The sequence below is a fragment of the Ixodes scapularis genome, unplaced genomic scaffold (assembly GCF_016920785.2).
Source record: "Ixodes scapularis isolate PalLabHiFi unplaced genomic scaffold, ASM1692078v2 PGA_scaffold1__304_contigs__length_218370807, whole genome shotgun sequence".
In the NCBI taxonomy this organism is placed as follows: domain Eukaryota; kingdom Metazoa; phylum Arthropoda; class Arachnida; order Ixodida; family Ixodidae; genus Ixodes; species Ixodes scapularis.
Window position 1 is genome coordinate 62,424,415 of NW_024609846.1, and position 17,744 is coordinate 62,442,158.

Consider the following 17,744-nt stretch of genomic DNA (forward strand, 5'->3'; position numbering starts at 1 on the left):
GAATTGCGCCATAAACAAAAATCTGCTACATCTTGCGCTAAAGTGCCATTTTTGCTAAGAAAAATGGTACAAACATGTGTTTCAGAGCGTCTCTACTCATCGTATAGTTTGTTTTATCTTAGGTCGGAGTACAGTCGAAGTCCCGGACACATATAACCAGAAACAAATACTAAAGGCGCAAGTCACGTGACACTCGCTGCAGTTGATTCATTTAGTCGATGCAAGAACATGCACAGAAAGATTGGCAAAAACCATGATGTCGTTCTTTGACGCTGGTTGGTTCCATTGGCTCGTAGGAGCGGCGGTGGTCTAAGTGAAGTTGAAACGAAGTCTTGAGATTACTCGTCAACCGCGCTGATTGGATCATGCGCTGGCGGATTGATTTCTGACATAATGTAAGTTTTCAGACGATGTCGGCGATGGGAGGATTGCGATTGCATTGCCATTGCCTTTGCATTGCAAACAATGTTAAAGTGTAGAGTGGAGGGCTACCGTAATTAGACAAAACTAGGGTCTTGTAATTCTGATTAGGTTACTTAATTCTCATGTCCGCTACATGCCCCTGTTCCGCCTCTCACAATCGAGCGCGTGTCGAGCTTCACCACTCTGCACTGGGGTGCTAGCTCCAGCGGTGAGCGCCTGGGTTAGCGCGATAGGATCAGTAATTACGCTCAGTACTAATCCAGGTCTAATTTTGCTTTAGGGGCGAAGCTCCTTAGGGTCTAACCTTGTCCGTTCGGTGTCCGTGCTCACATCGGTCTAGCTGGTGCTCGTGCTCGTGATCGTGCTCAAGAGCTCACGTGCTCACGAGCACGTGAGCACGTGAGCACGTGCTTACATGCTCGTGTAGGGCAAAAAAAAATTAATATAAAAAAAAAATGTTTGCGCGGTTGACAGGATTTGAACCTGTGCGGGGAGACCCCAATGAATTTCTAGACCATCGCCTTAACCACTCGGCCACGACTGCGGGACAAGTAAGGGGGCTCTGAGATGTGGTAGTAACTCAAGAGCTGGGGATGTCATGGATGAAACGTTGCATGTAGCCGCTCAACGTCTATACAGGAAAGGGCGCTGCGGTCAAATGTGTATATAATCGCGTTAAACTATGCATGCATTGGCTCAACGTTTATAGACGAGAGGGCGCTGCGGTCAAATGCTCAAATGCGTATATAACCACGTTCCATACCACGCATTCTCTTTCTGGCAAGGATGAAAACGAACGAAAGGCTCGGCATGTTGCGGCTCAACGTCTACGCAGACCTTTCGCCCAATCAACATCATTCACCACGTGGAGATGCGGTCATTTTTTCTTGGTGGTAGGTTGATTTTCAGTTTTAAAAATCTGCTCCGAAAATAAAAAGAGGGTCTATATTTGGATGAATGGTAATGAAGATTCTTCCCGTGCAGTTGTCGTCAAAAGCACAGAAAACAATTTGAGTTCACTCTGGTTCCAACGCCGCTAATAGCCGATTCACACGATGGACTGATCCGCGGACGGATTGATCACGTGACGACATATCCGCGGTTCGTCCGTCTCCCAAGCGCATCCACACGAGGGAGACGACGAGCAGACGCCAGTGAGAACGGACCAAACCTGTTCGCACCCCACAGTGCCGCGAAACTCCAAAATCGCACAGTAGCACTGTTGTCCAAGAGGGAAATCGACGGTTGCTACCGCGATAAAGAATCGTACGCCACTGCTACGTACAGATCGAGAACAAAACACCGGGACAGGCTTCGCGCGAAGCGCCAGTAACTTTACTAACCCAAAGCGTGACAGTGACACGGGCATGATCCTGCCCGAGAAAGCTTCGGCGTAGACGCGACGAACTTCTGGGCTCGCGGAGGGGCGTTTGGAGATGCCTTCACACACTCCGCGCTCGTGCACAACACTCAAGCACACCACATCCACAAGAGAGGGCTTGCTCGGTGAAATCCTGATTGGACGTGCAAGAATTATCGCGGCGTGCTAGACTAGTTTTGACGGGAGCTTCTTGACACAGACCCGGAGGAGCACCGGAACCAGCGTCGCGTCAGCCGGACAAAGTTTCTGGAGTTTCTCTCACGCGTGGAACTAAGAATCGTACGACAAAATGAACCAACAAACGCACAAAACGCAACGACGCGCCATTTTTGTTTTGAACGCACAGAAGCAAAATACCAAGAAAACAATGTACTGTTGCCAGACTAAATGCTTTCCAAGTCAGTCTGCCGCCAAACATCCGCGAGTGAAAAAGGCGCTCGACTTTATCAGTCCGCGCCTCCGCGGAGGAGGCGCGGATCGCAGGAATCGGTGACGTGCCGGTCACGTGGTACACGGTCCGCGGACGAAAATCGCGATTTGGTCCGTCGTGTGAATCGGCTATAAGGAGCGGTGTCACTTGGACCAGTGTAGGTTTTCATAATATCTAGGGGTGGTTTTGGGAGTTCATAATATTAAAGTCTTGAGTTTGGTAGGTTCATAGAGTTGGTTTCTGCAGGCATGTTACAAAACGTATATATACAGGCTAAATGAACTACCGCCTGTAAAAGGGCGAAGAAAAAGAAGATTTATCTAAAGTGTGGTACTATGATTTATTTTTTATCAATTTTTAGTACCCATTGTAAATAGAACGTTTTTTGACTAGAGCCTTATTTCTAAAAAGAACGCTCTGTGTTCTTTTGGCGCCCTATCTTTTATTACAAAAGGTAATAAATAATATTCTCCAGTATCAAAAAGGAATTCTCAGTCGTTATCAAAGATGAACTGATTTAGTGATCCAGTCACTTTTACAGTTTGAAGTGATATGCTAACAGATGTTGGCATCCGCTCAAAAAAGATCAGTGACTGCTCCAAACCAATTTTTGGCCTGCTACAGAACCTGCTACAAAAGGTCGAATGCAGCTCCCATAACTGCAAAAAGAAAAGAATATCTGAATCTGATGCACAAGCGACAGGCCCCTGCAGAACCGCCGCATACATGCGTGCCAGTTACGTTTAATGGAATGTCCATCACCAAGCATAAGAGCATTCTATTTTCACAAAACACATTTTGCTCCAGTTTCAAAGCGGTATTAAAGTGGTAGCTTTTTAAATCCGTATTAAAGCGGTACCTTTATACGACCACCCAACCTCAGGAGCCCCGTAAGTACGAAAAGTGTAGGTCGGTCAGACAGTAACCACTAAGCAATGTTGAAAAAAAAAAAAAAACGGCAACCGTTGCCAGGCATTAAACCCCGCGCACCGACGTTGAAGCCGAGTGCGCTCCTAACAAAGCTACGGATCCAGCACGCAGGGACGGGACGAGCACGAGGCAGTTGGTGTAATGAAGCACGCGTAGCAGAGAAAGGTGGAAAGGGCAAGAAAAAGAGGAGCAGAAACAGGTGGTATAGAAAGAGCGCGTAGAGCGAAGAGGAGTGAAAAAGGCAGGAAGGAGCTCTTCCCCTCTCTTGGCGATCCAGAAAATCCAGCGCCATCGCTTTGTATCTGGGTGGTGCTGAAGGGAAGCGTGCGTAGCGTTACAAGGAGACAATGGTGTGACGGTATCTGTTTCCATACAAAACCCTGCCCTTTGCACCACTTTACCCAGCCCAGGCACTAAAAGACTAAGTCAGGGGTCACACTGCTTATACTTCATACAAAAGACAGTCTGCAAACAGATTCGAACGTGAGTTACCGCGAGATCCGGTCTTCGAATTCCGTATGATAATCGGTTCAAGAAGGAAACTTATTGGTACACTGCATTCGAACCACGAATATTGCCGTGACTCGTGTTGACTTGTATGAGCTCGTTCTGAGCATGCGCTCTGAATAGCGATCACAAATGTGGCGTCCGGTGAATGGCCCTTAGAAAGCTACCGTATTTAAACGCGTTTGGCACAATAACCAAACATGTAGTAAATTGTTTCTATCCATAATGGTGTGAGACACTCTCCCGTGCGTGAACCCTGCTCCGAGTTGTGTGTTCTTCTTGAAGGTGCGTCTATAGGACCGTTGTTACATGACGACCGCCATGTTAAATTTTCACGTAGCTGAGTTGAGGAAATATAGAAAATCTCTTTACTTGCCGATTGGAAGGCGCTAGAATTCAAGGCGCTCGAGCCAATAGTTATACTTTTTTTTCTTTCCTCTACTTATTTATTGTAGTTATGCCTAAACTATTTCCTTTCGTTTTTGTGTCCCAACCTACCTACGTCATATTTCAACATGGCTGCCGTCACACGAAAACAGTCACTGACAGCGAAAGAAACGCAGGTTTTTTTATTTTTTTTTTACTCATAGTTCTTGTTTCGTGACTTGTAATTTGCCGCTCTTATCGGCCAGTGCTACCATCTGATAGGCTACGGAAGAATATTAACTTGCTCGCGACTTGCCACGCCCCACGTTCATTAAGTTGTCGATGATGACTATACGCCACTCTAACGCGCATTAGATGGCAGGGCGGTAGTCGCAAGATGGCAGAAGAAACGGGGATAGATTCTCGATGGATTTCCCTTGCGCCTGCTAGCTGACGCTGGTCGCTGTGCTAAAAATTAATGCTTTTGACTACAAATACGAAGCGGTCAGGGCAGGAGCATATCGCAGGTGACGGATATGTTGACATGCGTTCAGATAATGAATATGTTGAATTTTAGAAGTCGAGGAGCGGAACAAAGCAAAATTCCTATTTTAACGTGCACTCGCTTTTTTTTCTCGTTAAAACTGCATGATGCACGAACACGCTGACCAGAACTGTACGCGGTAAGAGCAGCACCGAAGCCGACATTTTCTGCCACCGTCTCCGCCGCCGTCCCCACACCTCTGGTTTTTCGTTCGTCCGCAATATGGCGAGTGACGGGCTAGAGTTGCAAATAGCAGGAACTTATAAACACACTAAGAATGAAGTCTTGTATTCTCCCAGGCTGACCGATGTTTCCTCAACCTACGCATGGTCGTCTAGACCAGTGGTCACCAAACTCCGGCCTGCGGGCCAGACGCGGCCTGCGGAGGCATTCCGACCAGCCCGTGACCCGCTTCCAGCAGGCACACTGCTGCCGGTCCGGAAATGAGAGCACACGCGAGAAAACGGCCTTGCGACGTGCACCAAACACATGTATTCCTTATGATATGTATCCCGCCGATAGTTTTGTATCTTTCTTATTGCATATTATCATTCCCAGCAGCACCATTTTCTGTTATATGTTCGCGTAACTGTGGGAACATATTTGTTTTGGCGTGCTCATGTATGCTGTACTTAGTCTCCTGTGATTACGATTGCATATTGTCACAATTATTTCTACCAGACTGGTTAAACTCCCACCCCGTCTAAATGTGCGTAAGTTCCCAAGCGTTTTAATTTATGCCCAGTGCGTTTTCCGTGTCGCAATTATTCTGTTATGCCAAAATTAGCTAAATATTCTTATTTCAAAATAACGTTGATTACTTTGTTCAAGTTTTACTCTCAATTGAATTTGCGTATTTAACGCTCATTTAGGCTTTTTTACTTAGTTTATCTTCATTTATATTTACTTATTTATTTTCTAGCCCTCTACACTGCGAGAGATCCCGAGCCATGCCCACTAGCAACAGCGTTTGAAGACAGCCGGTCCGGACAATTCAACCCCAGAAGGTGAAAACAGAAAGGGAAAAGCACGTTGATGAACGTGAGTTCGTGCACCGTTGGAGTTCATGCACCTTCGGCGCTAAGACGTGCTTTGCGCGCTTTGGAGAAAACATTTGTATAATGCGCAACTATTGGCGGTAGTCGGCTTGAGACAAAGGGACGCCTCTGATTTTACAAGGAGTTCACGTGTACAGTGCGTGTCTATCGTGTTCGTTCAATGCACCTAACAGGAGTGTCTCCTCATTGGCTAAACTAAAATCACATAAGTTTCACATCAAAACTTCTATCTAACAATACTGACGAAATGACGCGGTAAACAATGCGGTCGATTAACTGTAGTACTTGCTCATTATGTTCTCATATATGGAAAAGATCAAACCGTCCGGTGATTTTTCAGCCAATAGGTCTGGACACACTGTGAAAGTGTTGGACAAAATAATCGATAAAAATATCTAAGTTACTAATGATTAAAAATTAAAACAGCGCAAGGACACAGACAAGAACAAGAAGATAGACGAACAAGGCGCTGACTTACAACTGCCTTCTTGCTGTTGTGCGTGTCCTTGCGCTCTTTTAATTTATAATCTTGAGACACCAACTAGCGCAAACTTCTACGTTAGTTAAGTTGCTAAATACCTGTTTTATAAATTGTTTAAAATAGAACTTAATTTACTTTAACTCTAAAGTATCTTGAGTAGAGTATCAATATTTAGAAATGCAATTCAATTACTTTTGAAGTTACTTCCGCATTGCGTTATTTGTATCGACGTCAGTGACAAACACATTTATACATTTGCGCAAATCTGGTTTACCAGAATGGTTTATTAGCACGCAGATCCACAAAACGGCACAAAACAAAACAAAAAGGCATTATAGGGTTATTCTATGCAGTCAAACTATAAGGAGCCGGATATCACTGATACATTTTACAAAACATTTCTGGGACAAAAAAAAAAAAAAAAAAAAAGAGATTGCTGAATATCACGGTCCTGCGGCGCACCTTAGACGCATCGTTTAACTACAATCCATATTTCCTATACTTGGGACACGGAAATGAGTGAATGGATAACAAAGTGAGCCCACTTATGAGCCACGGCACTCGTCGCGCCTAGAGGCTCTGTATATGGCAGCCGAGCTGCCAGTGTAGCGACACGACGCAAAATTATCTAGATGCACGACGTCAGAAGCGCCGATAGTGATCTCCATTTTGGGCCTGGGAGGTTGCCATGGTAACCGTGCTGCTTGCGACGCCGGGGGGCAACTTTTTTCTAGCTGATATCTCCATTCGTTCATTGAAATTTGGTAAAAGACTCTTGGCATGGCGGTACGGCACGGGCCTTTGGAGGAACGGTGCCTGTTTCTTCTGTGAAGTAAGACAGTTTGCAGCCCGATGACTATCGGGCGACGAGAGCTGCTAAGTATCGTAGGTGCACGGAAAAGGCGAGTGGTTTTCCGCGTTTTGTTCTGGAACGGCCCAACTTTGTGTTTGACGAGTTTAGCGACCCAGGGGCGGGGATTGAACCCAAGATCCCTGGGTTCTGCAGCGCGAGCTTTTGCACAGCGTGCTCCAAGCTGGTGTCCGCTAGTGTGTGCTGTACTTCGTCTCCCTTTGTCAAGGACTAACTGCGAAGGGTGTGCAAGCGCGAGCGGCTAGCCTTGGCTGCCTTGACTAAAGCACTCGCTGCACGAGCGCTCGTGCAGCCGCCGAGGCTTCATCCAGAGCAACTAGGTCACGCTTTTAGCATGCAGCGCGGCTAACAATAGTTCATGCTAAGCTGAGAAGAATTATAGCCCACCTAGTGTTTCTGTATAAACTCCCTACGCACCATTACTAAATCAACTCAGTTCTCGAACTTCCCATACACGCTGTACATTGGAAAGGGTCTGAAACCATGTCCAACTTTTTTTGCAGCGAGGTGGCGTTTGTCTGAAAGTAATTAGTCGTTACTTGTTCACACAGTCGGAGTTTAGTCTGCCAGAAACATGGCAACATTGTTACCCACTGCAGATGAGCAATTTAGCCAGCGCAATATGACTTCTAGCCTAGGGTCTTTAACGTTTACGATGTTCATCCAGATCGAAACGAGCAGGGGTGAGAAAAAGCAAATTGTTGTGTGTATGTTTATAGAGCCGGAAGTTAGTCTGCCTCGGTGGGCCTCTGGTGTCTCAGCTGTGGATGAGCAATTTAGCCAGTGCGGTACAACCGCTAGCCTGGGGCCTTTAACGTGCACCACGCAGTAGTGATAAACGACCGCACGCCGGTACGATGGTCATCCAGGTCGAAACGGGCAGGGGTGGAGATTGAACCCAGGATCCCTGGGTCATACCGTGGCCTGGGTTCTGCAGCTCGAGCTTTCGCTCCACCTGCTCCGATCTGGTGTGCCCTAGCCCACTCGGTAACCCATCCCACGAGCATGGAGTGACTTTAGGGGAAACATGGCTTGAGTAAACCTGTCACCGCGGGAATCTGAAACCGAAACTGATCGGGCGCACGCCGTGCGCTGTTACTTTAGCCGATTACTTTCATATCGTGTTGGCCTTCACTTGCCTAATCATTGTCAGAAAATGGTAGAGCATATATGCGAATCGGGTCTGTAGGGTAGTAGTAGATGATCATGGAGGTGTTGTGTTGGAGTATGTTTGTGCCTTGCTGTACTGCTCACATGTATGTGCCAGTAAAAGTGTTCTGTATGTTGGTTAGTGTTTGTGCTGTGTATGTGCTGGTGTATGAGTGGTTGTCCCGTAAAATCTAAAATAAAAAAAGACACTTCTTTTTTCTAGCGCCATCTAGCGGTCACCACTACACTTTCTAAGTGGCACAAGGTGCCGCCTGATTCAATGAGCTGTGTTGAGCAGTCATGTATCTATTGAGTTACAAACGGCTGGCCTGTGGTCCACTCGGTCCATTGGCTTCCCTGCGTTCCTACCTCTCAGTTCCATAACAACCGTAAGAATTGTGCCACTCAGCCACCTAAATGTTCGTTCTGTATCCATAAGCCGCGAAGTGTAGGCACACACGCGCACGAATGGATAACCACGTCGGTACAGGTAACACAAGCAAAAATCGATTAAGAAAAAAAAAGAGCACTAGCATTGGTGCGAGTTGAACGCCTCTCCTCGGTGTCTACGAAGGTAGTACGGTACCCAGCGAGTCATCGCCGCACGCGACAAGCACAGGTTGTGTCCAATAAAGTCGGCATGCCCATTCCTCGCGTAACAATTTTTTTTATGAGCGTTTTCCGCCGACGGTAAAAATGGGTGCCCTGCGTCTTCTAGGAGCCTCTACCGATCGCCCCGCGAACAGCGCCGCGCACGGCCCCTTTTGAGTCAGCGTAGGGAGAGCGCTAGAGCTCCGCCGCCGCAAGCACTGCTCCCGTGCTTCCGCCAGTGTAGTAGTCCAAGCAGGCATGTTGACCTTCCAACACTCACCGGTGTACCACTGCAGTCGAGCTGTGACTGCTGAGGTCACTTCCCGATGAGTACGCGCGACGCCGCCACGTGAGACGCGCGTATCGGCACTGAGTTAGATCTGCAGGGTGCCCATACAGTCAATCTAGCGAGATGCCTTCTGAGGCAATCGCGGCAATTCCGGCATACACACTACCGTCCTTACAAGATATAGGTACGGTACCGACGTCCGGGGACGGATGTTTAAATTGTCTGATAGCGCTTGGAAGACGTCGAATAGGTGTATGCACTCTATTCTCTCACTCGGCCGAAAAGCCGTGCTGTTCGCTAGGCATTACCGAAGAATTCGAACGTAGCTAACCGGCCGCCATGTTACCTTGAAGGGGTAGTCATGTTTGAGTATCTGCTTTTTTACAACGTACGGGGTCGTCATTTTTACACTTTGGGTCGTTCTACTTGGGGCAAATTTTTACCACCTCTATGGTAGTCACATAGACTACCTTTTTTTTAGACTGTGTAATGGGGAGTGCGACCGCTAAATCCGTAGTCCCGCTGGTTCCGTCAATCACTAAGGTCACGCAGATCCCCCCCCCCCCCCCCCCCCCCTCCCCCGAAAGCTTCCCCCGTGTGAATATCCCTTTAGGCACCTCAATCGCACCTCAACGTGCTCGCGCGCATTGGCCTTCGCAGTGTCAACGACATTTAATGTTTGAGATGCTGATGCCAGCTCTGTATCTGCACCGTCTTGCGGGGCTCTGGAGAAGCTGTGCTACAGGCTCTTTCTGCTAGGCAAACGAGTTACGCGGACATATAACAGAAAATGGTGATGTTGGTGATGACAATATGCAATAAAAAGATACCAAACTATCGGCGGGATACACAGCACAACGAATACGATGTGTTTGGTGCACGTCGCAAGGTCGTTTCATTTCGTGCATTCTCATTTGTGGACCGGCAGCCGTGGGCCCCGTGGAAGTGGGTCACTGGCCGGTCAGAATGCCTCCGGGGGCCGGTGTTTGCTGACCACTGCAGTGGTCTAGGCAACCATTGAGGAAACATTGGCCAGCGTGAGAAAATATAAAACTTCATTCTTAGTGTGTTTATAAGTTCCTGCTGTTCGCAACTCCTGCCCGTTGCTGGCCATCTTACGGGCGAACGAAGAACTAGAGGAGTGGGGACCGCGGTGAAGACACTGGCGGGGAACGTCGGCCTCCGTGCTGCTCTTACCGCATGGTTCTGGTCGCCGTGTTCGTGCATCATGCAGTTTTAATTAAAAAAAGAAAGCGAGTGCCTTAAAATAGGAATTTCGTTTTGTCCCGTCTCGCTAGTTTTAAAATTCGACGTGTTCCATTTTCTTAACGCACGTCAACATATCCGTCACCTGCGATATGAGCCTACCCTAACTGCTTCGTAGTTGTGGTCAAATATATTAATTTTTAGCACACGGACCAGCATCAGCGAGCAGACGCACGGGAAATCCTCGAGAATCTATTCCCGTCTTTTCCGCCATCTTGAGACTACCGCCCTGCCATCTATGGAACGTTAGAGCGGCGAGTAGTCATCATCGACCACTTAACGAACGCGGGGTGTGGCAAGTCGCGTACAAGTTATTATTTTTCCGTAGGCCATAAGATGGCGGCACTGGCCGATAAGAGCGGCAAACTACAAGTGACGAAGCAAGAAGCATGAGCAAAATAAACAAAACCCTGCGTTTCTTTTGCTGTCAGTGACTGTTTTCGTGTGACGGCGGCCATGTTAAAATATGACGTAGATGGGCTGGGACACAAAAATGAAAGGAAATAGTTTAAGCATAACTGCAATAAATAAGTAGAGAAAAGAAAAAAAAAACTCAAACTATTGGCTCGAGCGCCTTGAAATCTAGTGCCTCCCAATCGGCATGTAAAATAATTTGCTAATTTTCCTCAACTGAGCTACGTGAAAACTCAACATGGCGGCCGGCATAAAAAAAAAACCGGTCTTATAGACGCCATCTTTAAGAGAACACAACTCGGAGCAGGGTTCACGCACGGGAGAATGTATGACACCATCACGAATAAAAATAAAAATCGGCTGCATGTTTGTTGATTGTGTTAAACGCGTTTAAATACGGTAGCTTTATAAGGGCTATTCACCACACGCCATATTTTCGGGGCGCTATTCAGAGCACATGCTCAGAACAAGCTCACATTAGTATGCAGCTAGGACAGCTAATCTCGATAGTACGGAATGCACGTTTCGAAAGAACTCTGGAAGCTCGTTGTCAGCATGTTTTCAGCGGTCACACACTCAACTCTGGTCGCCAATGAATACTCCCTAGAGGCTGGGTGGTGCTATTAGTTCGAGTGGTACCTAGGGCAAGATAACTCTTAAGCCGGCGTCACCCTGCTCATACATGATACAAAAAACTGCCTGCAAACACGAGTCACGGCAATAAACTTGGTTCGAATGCCGTGTATACCAATAAGGTTCCTCCTTGAACCAACTGCCATGCCGCATTAGAAGCACGAATCTCACGGTGACTCGCGTTCGAATCTGTTTGCAGACTGTCTTCTGTATGAAGCATAAGCAGTGTGACCGTGACTTTAGTCGTTCAGTGCCCGAGGAGGGGGGGGGGGGGGGGGGGGGGTGAAGGGTAAAGTGGTGCAAAGGGCAGGGTTTTGTATGGAAACATATAACGTTACACCATTGTCTCTTTGTGACGCTGCGCATGCTTCCCTTCAGCACAACCCGGATACAAAGTCATGGCGCTGAATTTTCTGGGTCACCAAGAGAGGGGAAGAGCTCTTTCCTGCTTTTTTCACTCCTTTTTCCGTGCGCTCTTTTTATACCACCTGTTTCTGCTCTTATCTTTCTTGCCCTTTCCACCCATCTCTGCTATGCGCTTTCTTACACCGCCTGTTTCTGCTCCTCCAATTCCTGCGTGCTGGATCCGCAGCTCAGTCAGGAGCGCACTCGGCTTCAACGCCGGTGACCGGGGTTCAATGCCTGGCACCGGTTGCCGTTTATTTCAAGATCGTTTCGCGGTTACCGACTGACCGACCTACACTTTTCGTTCTTACATGGCTCCAAAGGTTGGTTGGCGCTGCCACTTTAAAAAAATTTCGTGCGTCTACTTTCTCACACAACACTCGGAGAGCCAATCACCGCGACTTACGGAGGCAGCCTAGCGAAAGGCGGTATTAAAGCTGCCGCTTTAATGCCGCTTTCAAAAGCTGCCATTTTTATACTTTTTTAAAACTGGAGCAAAATGTGTTTCGTGAAAATCGAGTGCTCATATGTTTGATGATTTACATTCAATGGAACGTAACTGGCATCCATGTGTGCAGCGGTTCTACTGGGACCTTTCGCTTGTGCATCAAATTATGGGAATAATACGAAATAGTGCTTCACGTTGCAGCTTCAAATACGATGTAAAAAGGTACCTTCCGGCATGTCGTTCGGAATAAATTTGGAACGTCAATTTGTCTCAGCATACACTGTGCAGAGACATGTATTGTGAACTGGCATATTTAGATACTGTATAAAATATGACGTGAAATTTTCATCCTTGTGGAGGTAGTGGTACCTATGATATTGCACTGCTGTTTCTTGCCGATTTTTTGTTTTTTGCGGATTTTTTTTATTTTTTCCTTTGACTGCAGATGCAGTGTACTGAGGGGACTGGTCGTTGTCAGGCGAAGCCTATTTGCCTTTGTCCTTTCTCCTTGTGACCCTGTGTCCAAAATAAAGAAACAAACAAAATATTTTTTTTTTGTTTTAAAGGGCTGTGAAGTGTTAAAGACAGGTGCATCTTCAGTACTGTCTTTGATAGTTTTGTTATCTCTGAAAATGCGTCGAGTATTGTGAAGGTACGGGTTAGTTTCACGTGCTGATCTCTACTGTCGAACATCTCTTTCTAAGAAACCGATTGCATAGGCAATCCAGACATAAAGAAAAGAAAGAAAATAAAAAAAGATTCCTTAGAGGGACCGTCTATTCTGGCTGCGCTATGCCATAGCGACACATGTTTGTTGATTTAATGGGTTGAAATTCGCGAACGTTTCTTCTTCTGGATCTTCCTTTATTAAACCGCTAGTGCCGGCTGTCAGTCAGGCAGACGTGGAGAAAAACCAAACAAACAAGTAGTAAAAATTTGGAGTTTGTGGAGCTCCTGCAAACTGCAACCGATCTGATAACCCATAGCTTGCAGGATTAAAAATATCAAAATTGTCTTGCGAAATCTAGCGCCGGAGAAGTAAAATGACACTGAAGATTTACGTTTAACTCTTCCTTTTCTCACAATGTTGGTAAGTTCATGAGAGAGTTAGGCAAGGGAAAATTCCACTTGACCTTCTAACAAGCGATAACTACAAGAACAACAACAAGAACAACAACCACAACAACATTAAAAACAAGAAAACAGAACCAACAACAAAAACTACATAATAAAAAAAGAAGAAGGAGAAGAAGAAGCCTGATAACACCTGACTCGGGTATTATAAGGTAAAGTGATATCCACAATATATCGTCAAAACGACACTATACTTTGCTTCATCCTACAATGGACTGAAGGCCAAAGCCACAGGCCACCAGGTCCAATCACGTTACATGCTAAACTATGACATGCTTAATATTGATCAGGGGTGGACGAATAATGCTTCGAATCAAAAAGCGCTGCATCATTTCTATAGCTTCGACACTGCATAGAGTCTGTATGTCGTGGCTTTCTTTGCGATGTAAAATTAATGAGTCACTCAATGCTATTCCATTCGAGCCACTGTCGAGCCATGCACGTTAGTGGTCCTAGGCGGAGGCATCGACACGTGCATCGAAGCGAAATACCACGCAATGTCTAAGTGGCTTGTGATTGGATCTGGTGGCCCGTAGCTTTTACCTTTAGTCCATCCAAAGGGGACACTAAGTATAGGATTCTTACTAGAAGTGCTCTCAGCAATGGCGTCATTAGTTTTATAGCGAGCTGCGAGTGGGTTAGGAGGAGACAACTTGTGTGACCGTGCGAGGCGTATGAACCGTGGTACAAAGATAACGTCGCTAGCGTGTCTGCAGCTGATAAGCACAGGTGATGTGGTCACTCCCAAGCACGTAGTGTTTATTTCAGACCAGATATTTACACCATTGTACGCACTACGAGAAAAAATATGCTTCATAATTTAATGACACTCCCTGCGGTAAAAATGGTCGCCACCAAGAACTATCAAACTGAGGGGAGTTGTTTGTGTTGTGCTAGCGAATGGTAAAAGAACAAAGATGTTTGGACACGTTTATCAGCTGGGAGGGATAGTACGGGTCTCCGAAAAAGTAACAGCCAAGCGTACAATATAAACGGTTGAGTATTGCGAGCTTTCCTAACAGGCAACATTGGCAGGTACCAACTATTCGCAACTGCAGCTACCTATTGGGGTCGCCACTATCGAGCAAAGAGGGTGGTCTAGTACCGCGCCATATATGTTGCAGCTCAAAACACAGCGCTTGGGTTTTAGTAGCCGAAATTGAACTCCAAATGGCTTGCCGCGATTTTTATTTACTACGTTTCAAACCTGCCACGATGTGTTGGCCTAAGCGAAATTCTCGAGGCTCAAACATCTTCCAGGAAGCTATGGAAGGACTGCGGTGCTGATGAGCGTTGATGAACGCAAAATGTCTGGTTAACGCGGTAGCGTAGGTTGCGTTCAGAGCGGCCCTGGGAAATACGTTCATACGACAGTAACGACAGAGTCACCGAGAAAACTGTTCCAGCGCGCCAACCGCCGACAACGTGTAATCATGGAAGCCACAAGGGACGAGCGGAAATTGCGAAAGGACCCGTTTCGCTTAGTTCTGTGTTTTCCCACTAGGTGCCGTCTGCTTCGCTGGAGTCGTGAATACAGTATAGATACCGACACTCTTTCTCACGTTAGCGTGGACAACAAAGACGGCTGCAAGCCCGGGCGAATAGCTGTAGTAGGTAGTTCGGCTACACGTGCTTTCCTTGGTATACACGCCAACGGGGGCTGTTTACAGACAAGTCAGCGTTTGCCCATACCAGGTGTGAGTACTGCGCGTGCACAGAAGTCAGATTCACGTGAAGCAAAGCATCTGCGTATGCGCCGTTAAGGTCACAGTGCGACCGCAGAGGCACGGCGTCACGGCAGCGCGTTGGTGTATAGAGTCGCAGCTGCGGGAAGAATGTTTAGGCAACCTGCAATGCTGCTTGGTTTGGCGCTGTGTAGCGACTGAAGTAAGAAACATTGGGTATGCCTGGGAGTGGCGGCTGCATTGTTCAAACGTGAGCTATTACTCTGGTGGCACCGCCGCTTAGCCTAGCGTCTGAAGCAAGAAATACTGGGTAGCCCAGGAAGCCGTGACCGCATACATGCCAGTACGGCGGAGGACGGCCCCGGCGGGCCAATGGGAACGGGGCTACGTATCACCGGAGCTCGCTTTTAATGCGAAGAACTATCATGCTTTTCGCTGCGTCATGCTCCAATATGTGTGCGTTGCGCTCGTATACGTAGCGTATGTCGATGCCGGCGGCACGCAAGGTGGGGCTTATCGTTCAAGCTTTCATAAGTTACAACGAGATAGGGTATAAGGCCTGGTTCACACTTACAGCTAATCCGCTGCCGCCGAAGCGGAATCGACCGCGGCAATGCACAGTGGACGCTACGCCCGGCGGCCGAATTCTTGCAGATTCGCCCGCCGATTCGTAAGTGTGAACCAGGCCTAACTTATAACAGGGGCTCTCACTCTACTGGCGGACTTTGAAAGGCCGTCCGTAAATGATCAGGAACTGCAAACAGTCACCTTGAACCTAACAAGAAGACGAATAACATTCCTTTTGTTAATAGAAAATTGTAGTGGATCCGTTTTCTCCTCCGTTACGGTATCCCTAAAGGCCCTGTCACACTGAGTCAACGCGGGGGCAACAGCAACACAACAGATTGTCCAACAGTCGGGCAACTGGTTGCTCGCTTCCCGTGTCGTTTGAAAAACCTGTCCCATTGCAGCTCCAGGAGGACAACGTAGATGACAACTAAAATGTTGCCTCGGTATGACAGCTATCGGCAGCAAAAACATCAGCAACTTGTGTTGGACAAGGTGTGTTGCCCTGATCGCTGGCTGAGCGAATATGGGCAGGCAACACGACAACACAGATAGCTTCGATGGCAGAGCTAGCTCCCTATTAACGTAACGTCGTTTCTTAAGGGCTCCCTCAAATAAAGGTTTCATAAACGTTATGTAACGATAATTAAGGCACGCGTGCAGCTAAAATAATTTGATGAAGGATTTTTACTATGTAATTACGCCAAGCGATTGTCGAAATGGTCACAGCTACTGTAGTGAACGTTCAGGCTGGTGTACAAACTAGAACTGCCAAGAGACCAAGTCAAATTACTGCTAGTGAAATGAAATGGCATGCCTAGCCACCTGGTAAAGTACAATAAAAACAATCCAGGAAAGCAACGATTAAAAATCGAAGCATTAAAATGACCCCTCTGATCAAAATTTTTGATGTTTGCAACTCCGAAAGAGCCGCTACCAGAAATCTGATTTGTTTCAAAAACACCGAGAATGTTTTGAGGTATGCAGTGATCACACAGCAGGCGGTAGGAAAATAGACATCGTTGAGAAATATTTGTTCCATCGATTGTTATGAAGGCCGATTGTGTCGGTCTCGCACTTTTTAAGCACTGTCCGTTCAGTCTAGCACCACGCTACAAAAGACGCTTTTGGGAACTGCCGGCACTAGCTCAATTTTACAGTACAAATAGGAATTTGATAAAGGGTAGAACCGGGCAGAAACACTTCATACTGTTTACCTCGGTTAGGGCTATCTGCTTTGTCAGTGGATAAAGAACATTTTGATAAAATAGAGGGTGGAAAATACTCCCGGTGTCAATTTGTCTAATCACAGTCACTGGTTGATGTCGTCTCGTTGAAATTTCCGGCTTCCCGAACGCACTAGCACTTTGTAGAGCCACATTTCCAATGACGACGCGCCGCGCCACACGGGAGCGAAGGTAAACAATCAAAATGGCGGAGTGCTCCCCGTGTTGTCCCGCCGTCAGCGCGGTGTAACATAATGGCCGGGCGGCAGCAACACGTTGCCCGACTGTTGTTGTTGCCGCGATGTAACAGGGCCGCCGGCAACAGGATTTCCTCGTGTTGCCGGACACAGTTGCCCAACTGTTGCCTCAGTGTGACAGGGCCTTAAAGAAAACGCTGCAGCTGCGCATGAGCGCCACAAGCCTTGTCTTTAGAGTTCAAGGTCTTGTGGCGGTTTACGGGGCGCTATCTGGGTGCTTATAGCGGGCTGCGGAAACGGTCTCCTAAAACTCCCTACTAGCTTCTTCGAATATTCGTCGGTTCGTTTCGACAGAAACAAAACACCTCGTGACTGATTACACTAGCGTATTATAAAATCTCTCGTAAAGGGCGGCCTCTCTTAAAATAATAACACTAAAACCCTCAAACAGCGATAACGGCGGGAGACGACGGTCTTCGACGTACCCTGAACATGAATAAGCCGTTTGTTGACAAGTTGGGTTCGCCGACATCCGGACAAATCTGGACTCCAAAGGGTTTTGAACCTGGAGAAAAAAGAAAAAAAAAGCAGCGCAGGGTTTGCGAGAGCAATAAGTGTCCGCCCTTTTAGTTCGTGTGAATGTGAGGAGATGCTCGCTTGTGGCCCAACGGGAATTGATACATCGAGGGTGAGGTGTCCTATATAAAGCGTGAAGGCACTGAGTCGGCACTCACATCGCGCGTTTATCT